The sequence below is a fragment of the Balearica regulorum genome, chromosome 2, assembly GCF_011004875.1.
Source record: "Balearica regulorum gibbericeps isolate bBalReg1 chromosome 2, bBalReg1.pri, whole genome shotgun sequence".
Taxonomy (NCBI): domain Eukaryota; kingdom Metazoa; phylum Chordata; class Aves; order Gruiformes; family Gruidae; genus Balearica; species Balearica regulorum.
The window spans coordinates 41,922,072-41,932,308 of record NC_046185.1 but is presented as its reverse complement, the minus strand read 5'-3'; positions in this window follow the sequence as shown (position 1 = coordinate 41,932,308).

Below are 10,237 nucleotides of genomic sequence, written 5' to 3'. Positions count from 1 at the left end.
CTTTATAAAGAAAATTTTGGGGAAAAAAGTGGGTTCCCCAAAGTTAGCATATTAAACTCAATGATATAGCTCAATTGGTTTCAGAAGACTAAAACTTTGGACCAGATAAATGGTTTCTGAATATTTATGAGTAGTCTTAATGTACAGAGGAATAGATCAGGACTAGAAAAATATCAGAGTACCAACCAAGCCTTTATGAGCCATGCTACTTCCACCCAAGGCTTTCACAGAAGAAAAGTGTCCACCCTAGACAAAGCGACACGACTTCCAGGGGCTGAATAGGATTTCATGAATGAGCAAGGACTGCTGATCCCCAGGGCAGAGATGAGCTGCTGGAAGACATGCAATGCCTCCTAGAGCATCTGGAGCTACTGAAGAGCGTGCAGAGCTTCCACCCCTCTTGGATTGTGCTCTTTGCTCTTCGTGCACACATGTAAAGCTTGGTTGGCCATGGCAGGTAACAAACTTGACACCTCACTTGTCAGTGATCCCAGAAGTAGTGAAAGGAGAGATTTCTCCTTTTGGAGTTGACAGCTTCTTGGGCTTAGTTTCTCCTGCCTGTTAAGTAGGCCAGAGTTTCATCACAGTTAAGTTCATGGGATGCGGGGAAATTATCAGTACAGAAGGTATTTTAAAAATAAGGCCTCATTAATTACTAACTCATGAGATCTTCAGATAGGGGAGTATGTCAGAATGGCTTACTGAATAGAGAACATCTCATAAATAAACATTATATTGTACATATTAATTACTTTATTGGTGTATTATTTATTTTTATTAAGAGACCATATGAGAGAACAATGATTCTTGAGGGGACAATTAAATGGGAGGTAAGTTGTTACCAGATTTAATAGCCTATGTTTAACATACCTTTGATAGCAAAACATGCTTGAAAAATGTAGTAAGTAGTTATTCTGCGGATTTCTTAGTACGTCTTCTGCCACGGAGATCATTGAAAATTTCCTGTTGTGTTGTGCAGAGATTAGACTGTACATAACAGTCCTAATTGAAACTTCAGTTACACACTTGCAACATGAAAGGCTATGGTAGAGTTTCACAAATATAGCAAGGAGCACATCTGTTCTTCAGCAGCAATAAGATTTAACTTGCAGTATCCAGAAGATTTGGAGATGCCTAATTCTGGACAATTAAAGATTTTTTTTTTGGGGGGTGTACTCAATGAGGTTACCTTCTTGAATAGATTGGCATAAGGTGGAGTTCATTAATCTGCCTGAAATTATAGGCAGTTTCCCTTTGAGTTACATGTTATAGTAAAAAAAATTCTGAGAAAAGCTGTCATATTTAAAATGTACATTTGCTCTCCTTTAGCTCTGCCCAGCAACACAAGTGCCCAGTCAGTCATTTCACGCTGCCGGTAGCAGGGGTTGGAAGGGAAATGTTAATTAAGCAACTAGGTCTGGGGAGGGAAAACTTGTTGAGGAGACCTTGAGGAGGTATACAAGGTCTGGGTGTATATCCACAGAAGTCCAAGAGACAGGTGGTCGATGCGTAGGAAAGCTATGGAAGCGGAGCTAGGTCCTGCTGTTGGCCCCTGGCTCGCCTGACGGCCCTCCCGCAAGCGGCAAGCAGATCGAAGGCACGACGGATGCAATAGCAGGCAGCCCTGGGAAGACACGAAGCATTTTAGAAGAACCTAAATTTAGCTAAAAGCTTTTTTGTAAAGACACTTAGTATGATACTTCTCACCCAGCTATAATGGCCTTTATCAGGCAGGTGTTCACAGCTGAGGTTTTCATTTTAGGCTCTTTCTTTGTTAAAAAAGAGAGGGAAATAGGCAATCTTAGGCAGCAGTTCATCTGACCTGGTTTAATGTATTGCTGAGGAGGGGGTGGATTGTCCAGAAGTGGATATTTCTGGTCAGACGAATTTGTCAAATGAAACCCACCTTTACTCTCAGCTTTGGGAAGAAGAGATTTCTGAAGAGGAGCCCAGCGTGGATGAGCGTGGATGGCTGTGGGTTGTGGTATTTGTTTTAGTTGCTCTGACCATTGTTTAAGCCTGTGTAGAGTAGCGCACTAATATTATGTTTAACGATGACAGAGAGTGTCAGATTCCCCGTGTGTTCTGCGCAGATGGTCCACAGTAACCCCGATTGTATTTACCGTGCACAGAGAGACCACTTGTACCGCACACATGCAGGAGATTTGAAGCCTTCCAGAAACATCAGACTCATCGCACACATGGTGAAAAGTTGATCCTCACATAGCAGGAAACCTGTGATGAAGAAACTATTCCAGCTGGGTTCTTTGTTATCTGTAAATCCCAGGCAAATGTACACATTCCTCAAATGCCACCATACAGCTCTTCCAAGAGCCAAGGGGATGTATGTGGGGAAATCCAGACGCTAGATAGCACTACCATTACCGTCATTAGGAGAGCAATCCCTCAAAGGGATCAGTGAGCTCAACTACCATGACGGCAGACACTTGGTGTAGCAGAGCTGTGGACGGCTGTGTCATTGCAGGAAAATTACTTGGAGGGTTGATTTAATCCAGGCTCCTAACAAAGAACAAGCTGGAAAGTCATATAGGAATCCTGTACAAGGCTGAAATTTCACCTCATGTTTGTCTCTAAAGAATCATGTCTTTAGAAAGATCTGCCATTATCATTAAATTTAAATATCTTTTCTGTTCACTAATCAATTTTTAGTGCCTAAATCTGGCTGCTTTTCCTCAGTTCAGGTAATATTTTGCATCAGTTCCGAGAAAAAAAAAGCCAGACACTATATTTTATACACAGTGCTACTATTTTAACTTCATAGTTCAAAAGAAGAACTATTTTTTTGCAAAATGATCGTTTCTCCTCATCTTTTGACTGGCTACAACTGATATTACACCACCAGAAAATTTTCTGTTTTCTACAGTTTTGTGCAGTTTGGGCAATGTATATAGTGGTTAAATCAGCGTTGAGGCTCCCTGACACTATAGACTTGTTCCTGTTTAAATTACACCCAAATCAGGTATTTTAGGCTATCAGGTGTGGTATCACATGCTAATGTATGACTGTAAGATATTAGTCAGATCTTCTCTGAAATTCTACGTGCTGTTTTGGTGAACTACTAGAAGACTAGAGCTTTAAAACTAGTTTATTGAATTAAAGCAATGCAAGCTTGTTCATTCTAAAGCCAGTCATACACTTAAGTGAATTTTGCCCATGTGTATGACTAGATTTAGAAATGAGAGGTAAAGGGATCCTCACTCACCAGCTAATGGGTTGGGATGTTCTTTCTGGACCTGAAAAGCCCGAGTTCGATGTTTTCTCCTAGTATAAGAGCACTTCAGGAGACTGTTTTAACTAACACACTAGAGAATACGATGTGGTGCATGAAGAAAATTGTTAAGGCTAAGTTAGGTTTTGTGTGAAGTCCTTAAAGACTTACTGAAATCAGGCAAAAACCTCTTATTCGGTCAGGAAAGTGGGCTTTGGCTTGCCTGAAGAAGAGGGAACAGAAATTAAATTTCCCACTTGATTCTGTGAATGGTTCTCAGAGCTACCTCTGTATTTTCTATTACTTGCATTTGTTACAGTTGCCCCGATTGAAAAGGAAATGTTATAATTTTGGGGTACTTGTTTTTCATTGTTAAAATAGGGGGGAAAAAAAGCTCTCATTTTGGTTCAAAATGTTCTTTTTACTTATTTGATTTAAGAGTGCAAAAATTTAACCAAACTTAGTCAAGGAAACCAGAAAAATTAATTACCCATTCAATCCTCTAAAAGGAAAAAATGAAAGAAAAAACCTTAAGAGTTATTTTATGATGGAGCTTGACAGATCTACACATGAGACTGTATGATGTGCTTGCACGTGGCAAGCACAGTGGCCTTGCATGAAATGGTCACAGTGTGTCTTCACACTCCCATGTTTCTTTAAGATTTCTCTTCAGGAGGAAGCTGAAATTCAACTTGCAGTGTCCAAAGATAAGGGAAGGAATTTTTTTTTTTTTTTTTTTTTGAATGACAGCAGCTGAAAACTCTTTACTGAGGAGAGATTGAGGAGTTGGTAGCCATGGGAACCAGGCTGATGTTGGTGTCTTTGCCTAAAGGAATCAAACCTCTCAAAACTCCCAGGAACATCTTTATAAGAGCAACAGCAACAGAAAAGACAACAGGGAGAACAGCTATTGATGCCCTACCAGTTGAAACTGGGAATTTTGGAGGACTGTGACCACAATTTAACAAGAAATCCATAGTGTATGCAAAAAAATTCCAGAAAAAAAACAAAAAGCTACAGAAGACAGTGTGTAGCAGCTGTTGGGAGCATGGGTTTGAATGTAGGAGGGAATGACTCAGGCCTCAATTAAATGAGATGTGCGGCACGAGTGTCATTTGCATGCGTATAGACTGGAACTGGGGCCTCAGCTCAAAAAATGGGGTTGGATTTAACCCTTTCACTGGAAAACGAACCATGCGGCAGATTTTTCCCACTGTGGTAGGAACAGGGAAGATCTTTGGAATCCTGAGTGGCTCCTCTTCAGAAGTGTCAGCCTCCCCAAAGCCTGAAAAAAGTGGCACCATGGAAATGTCTGCTCACAACTAAAATTGAGAAATTCCAAGCAGCACATTGTCCACCACCACAGCAAGATGGAAAATGGTTTTATAACTGATTTGGGAGAAGAGCATCTCTAGGCAGATGGGATTCAGCCAGGGAGTCCACTCGTAGGATGCTGATCTCAGAGCACCGTTCTGCAACATCTCACCCTGCGCAGGGCAAAAGACACACGTGCGAGAAGACAACACCTTTCCTTAACGCTAAACCCCACCATTGCCCCAAGCTACTCCTGACCTGGCAGCAAGCACCGATCAAGATGTTTAAAATTGAGACCTGAAATCCAAATTTCGCTGCGAAAAGCCTAACAGCAGTCTGATTGGTGAAGAGGCTGAATGTCTGATCCTGCAGATCAAAAGGACTATCTTGGCTACGTAGAGCTGTGCTGACTCCCTGCCGGCACGCTCAGAGCGTTGCAGAGCTCAGCTTTTTGTGGTCCTATTTGACAGTGCACCGCGTGAGAAAATCCCCTGGTTTGCTCCCAGCCCGTACGTTATGTAATATTTAAATGCAGCAATGGGATACCTGGAGGAAAAAGATCTACATTTACATATACATATGCTGTTCCATAAAACAGATTAAACCCTCAGGAGCTGGTAGCAATAGTCTAAGAGATATTGACCCAGCCAGACATCTTATGGGAACCTATTTTTAATGCTGATCAATAGAAAAGATTCTGGGAAGTGACCTTGAGAGCCATTGTCTCGGTGGCATATAAATTTTGAAACAGTTGGAGCTTCTGAGGTCTTAATGCAGTAGTTTCTGGAAAAGGGTATCTGGAAGGAGTAGTGAAGATATGTAAAGGTGGCGTTTGTTGTAAACAGATATCCAAAAAGGGGGAATTTCTGGGAGGAAAAAAATGGTTAAAATCCAAGAGTCTGAGCCAAGCTGTTTAAGCTGGATTCACGGCTCCTCTGTGAGTTTGTTGAACAGTTACTGTATGATCAAGTCATGAAACTTCCCTTCCCTGAGGAAGTGGTAAGTATTTCTCATCACAGCCAAATTGCAAAGCTTTATTCATTAATATTGGAAATCCTGACTTGTAAATGTTTAAAAGAGTGAAAAAGCTTTGCTTTTATCTATAAAGAAAAGTTTCTCTCCTTTGTAAGCTTAAATTTTATTATGTGTATATAAATTCTACTCGATATTCGAAGTACTCCACCTATGCTGCCTGATATTTTAAGAATATATCCATTTTTTAGTACCAGATATGTATTGTGTCTTTTCCCTCTGCTTTTCTGTATGCATTTGGCCTTCCTGGTTTGGCTCCAGACACAAAGCAATTAGACTTTGCAGTATCTGCACCATTACTAATGCTGTAATAACTTGGAGTAGTACCTGGGAAAGAACACCAATACTTCTTTTTTTATTTTTTTTGAAATAAATACTTTATGGCATGTATTTTTACATTTCCGTATTCATTTATCCGTATCTTTATTCCTGAGGAAGTCAGTATTCATTACAGGAATACATTTTGAAACGTGTCGTTATGGTAAAGCATTCTTTAATGTGAGGTAGAGAAGAAATTGCCATCATTTTCATCCTCAGGTGTTAGTGTAAGGAGATTTCACTTTCTTTTTAACATACAATGTATTTTATCTGAGAGCTCCCATAAAAGTCAGCAGACTAATGTCTCAGTCTGGAAAAGAAAATTAATATCTCAGCTAAAAATATTTTAAAACTAAAAAATCTGCTTAAATTCAGAATCTTGCAAGAGACATGTTTCTGTAAATGATTTCTTTTATGTCCTGAATGCAAAATGAATGTAATAAACCACTAAGCTAGCTTAAAGCACAAATTCAGTAGAATAATTATTCGTGTGCTTAATTGCAAGTACATGAGGTGAGCAATTCCAGTATCTACAGTGAGGTCACTCACAAGTCTGAGCAAAAGCATGTGTTTAAGTACTTTGCTGGATCAAGACTTGAAGAAAATTATTGTTGCAACAGAGAAATTAAAGTCTCACCAATGGAGCTTGACTGTAGTGAATTTAGCATAGGTAGCTCCACTTACAGAAATGCTTTGTGGTACCTCATACAACAACAGACAAACAGCAATGTATTTTCTTCTTGTTTTGAAACTTAATGAGTATTTTCATCCCCTCCTTTTGAGCTGTAAATATCAGACAGAAGTCAAAGGCACACACCTGACTGGCTTTGTGTTTTGGTTTTGTTCTTAATAGTTGATTCCAATATAAAGTGATTTTTTATATTTTTAGAGACCAAGGTGAAACGAGAAAGCTGAGAAAAAAAGGAAGGAAAAATAAACTTGCTTGGAGAGTGAAGAAGATTAAGGGGGAAAAGAGGGATGAAGGGAAATATTAGCAATATCTAGAGAGATGAGGAGAGTAGAGAGAAACTACAGACGAGATACTGTCAGATAAAAGCTGCAAAGGGTCTTAAAAATGAGGATAAGGAAGCCTGAATTTTATGAGGAAGATATATGGGGACTCTGGTGAGTGAACTTGAGTGTTGGGTAAAGTTTATTTGAAATGGTGTACATTGTATAGGTTAAAGAAAGGCCAGTTAAAGAGAGTAATAGGAAGTGGTTAATGCCAGTTATGAGATGATCGGTGTCGGAATTTTTTTTTATCACATACCTACCAAAAAGGGTTGTTATTTTGAATGTTCCAAAATAAGCAAAAAGATTTAGTGAAAGTCTGAGTGTGACGTGGAGAACAAAGTGGAAAAGATCAAAACTAATACTGAGCTTCAACGCTGCGGAGAAAGCTGGTGACAGAGCAAAGGGGGGAGGGAAGGCATGTCAGGAAGAAGTGGGAGAAGCTCCATTGTAGAGCTGCTGGGTTGTGAGAAGCAACAGGAGATCCAAGAGACAGGAGTGGAGAAGCAGTTGTAGAGACAACATGTTCAGAGGGGAAAAAAAGGTTTCGTATGTGAGGGTCAGAAGCACCGAGGTGAGAATGAGAATGAGAGTAAGCCAGGACAGAGGCAAGGAGCGGTGAGCAATACAGGGCGAGAATCCGGAGATGCCCAGGGAGCCTCTGGAGCCCCCAGAGAGGCTGCTTCTAGGAAAATTTAGTTATTGAGTGATCGCAACTGAAAGCAAAGGAAGCACATTTTTGATGGGGTGGGGGGCAGGATGCCGTAAAAGTTGCCATTCTCCCTCTCCAGAATGAGGCCAGGAGTGCAGAAAAAGGAAGAGAAGAAGCAGGATTTGGGAAAATGGGAAGCCGAGAGAAATAAAGGCAGCAAATTACATCTGAATCAGATGTTACTCAGAATGAGTAACTCAGAAGAATGAGGAAGAAAATGAGAGAACTGAAATGTGAGGCCACTGCTATAAAATCTGAAATGACCAGAAATGCTCTCCAGGATGGACTGTTTTAAACTTTCCTCCAAAGAATTATACCCTCTGCAGGATAAGGGTGTGTTCATCTAAAATGACAGCTTTTTGTTACACATCTCGAATGGTTTTCAGCGGGTATTTAATGGGATGCGTTGCAGTTCAGCCGCAGGTATAAAGCAAATGATGCATTTCTTTGCTTGAGGCCCTCATTATGCTCTGTAAACAATCAGAATGAGATTTATTCTCCACTCCCTGATTTCCTGCTCTCGGGGAAAAGCACGAGGGGCATGTTAGAAAGAAAGCGCTAAGATACTGATTATCTGTTTCTCCAAGCCAAATTGGTTTAGGTTTCTCCAGGCCTCCTAGCAACAGCTTTATCATTATGGAGTTATTTCCCCCCAAATACTTCTAAAACAAGTATCAGATTAATGTTTCAGATAAGGAGAAAGCATATTCATTAACTCCCAGAGCTGGCCTATTGAAACAGGAGCTTCCAATGAAACACACAAGTGTGGTTTCGTTTTGATATGCTGATTTATCTTGGGTTTTTTACATTATTTAACAGTCAATGGTTAATGTTGATCAATATACGATATACTCATTCCATGAATAAGAAAACATAATTCTGCATTATTAGCATATTCCATTTATTATCTTTTAATCCAGCTGTAGATATGTCTCATCATATGTACATGCATCACTTTTGTTTACTTACAAACCAGATATACTGCATATTATGTTGGAAGTAAACATATATATGAAAAATTTATTTTGGCTCTACAATAATTGCAGTTTGTTGTTTACAACATTAAGTAATTCAGATTTCTTAAAATTTCCCAGGAGAACTATGGTATGTTATGAGAAGTGAATTAATCTCATAAATAAGAATTTTTTGTTTCATGGTAAAATTTTCAGAAGTTGTCATGTTACTGAGACGTGTACCTCCTAATAACCATTTTTTTAATACACAAGTAGGAAATCTATTATGCAGTCTCATTGTCAAAAGTAGCTTAAGCACCTACAAGTCAGTGACACTCAGGTTCACATGGCAGTTCCTGAAAAAATATTTCTTCAAGCATTGAAAGACAATAAAAGATGAGTATATTTGCTGCTGTTATACAGATCATTACTAACAATTTCATGAAGAAAACATACAGAAAGGAGTGCTTTCCTCATTCCCTGATTTTTCTGCCATGGTATCGCTGCAATTTTTCAGGTTGTTTTGGTGCTTTCTGGTGCCTTAACAGGTTAAGGAATGCCCAGAGGAATGGAGGCTGAATTTTTTTTTTTTATTATTTTTTTGGGGGCCCTTTTATTATTTTGCTTCGTTGTGGGCTGCCGTAATGATCAGGTGTCTGGTGGGCCAGCAGCAGCTCCGTAGCATCACCTCGGGCACATCACAAATTGCAAGGGACTGGTGCAAGCTGGTGCTGGAGGACACACATTTGCCAGCGCAGACGTGCTCCGCTCCTGGGGGAACGTGGGAAGCCCCTTCCAGGTCATCTTAACAGGGGACCCTCTTAAGAGAGAGGAAATAAAGAAAAAGAAATCAAAGTATCTACAGTGTTTCTAGAGGACAGAACTAAAGAGTCAGTGACTGTTGTATCTGTATTGCAACACTCAGGTGCTACTTTGGGTAAAATGCAGAATGCCAATGGTTTGGCCTGCAAGGTCTTTTTAGCAGTAGAAATCTTGCTGGTAATTACAGAATGTGACTCCCCTAAGGCAGACTTGGTTTATATCTGATCAACTGTGTTCCTAGAGATTGTTGTTCTGTTCCTTCCTTCAATAAAAACTCAGGTGATACTCCAAGGTAGCCCTGGATTCACTGTGCAGGCAAATACACTCTGTAGCCCATTCTGGTCAAGTGAGACTGGGCTGGAAAAATAAACACAAAAATAGTACTAACCTGTGTAAAAATTAAATGGGGTTTCCTTTTTATTGAAAACATTGTGTTTCAAGTAGTTTTGCATTTAGCACTTTTTTTATGATTGAACTTAATTCAGGTGGAGACTGTTTCCATCACTCTTCCTACTAGTGCTACATGTAATAGTAAAGACTTAACATTAGACATATGGATTATTAAAAGTCAGCAAACCTTCTTATATAGCCAATGGTGCAAAATACTTTGGAGTTTTTAAAAAGAAACCCTTCAAAATGTCAAGATTATCATCTGGCAAGAAGGTTGAGAGAATACACAGAGTTAATAGATGCTTTCATATAAAGTCACATGAGGCCTAGGAGGACAGTTGTTTATAATAAAAGATTTTTTATGAACAGTAGCAATTTGTAGCATAATGTGGGTCAGGGATTCAGAGACGAATGATTCTATCTCTGGACAAACTGCGTTTTGGACTTTCAGTATCA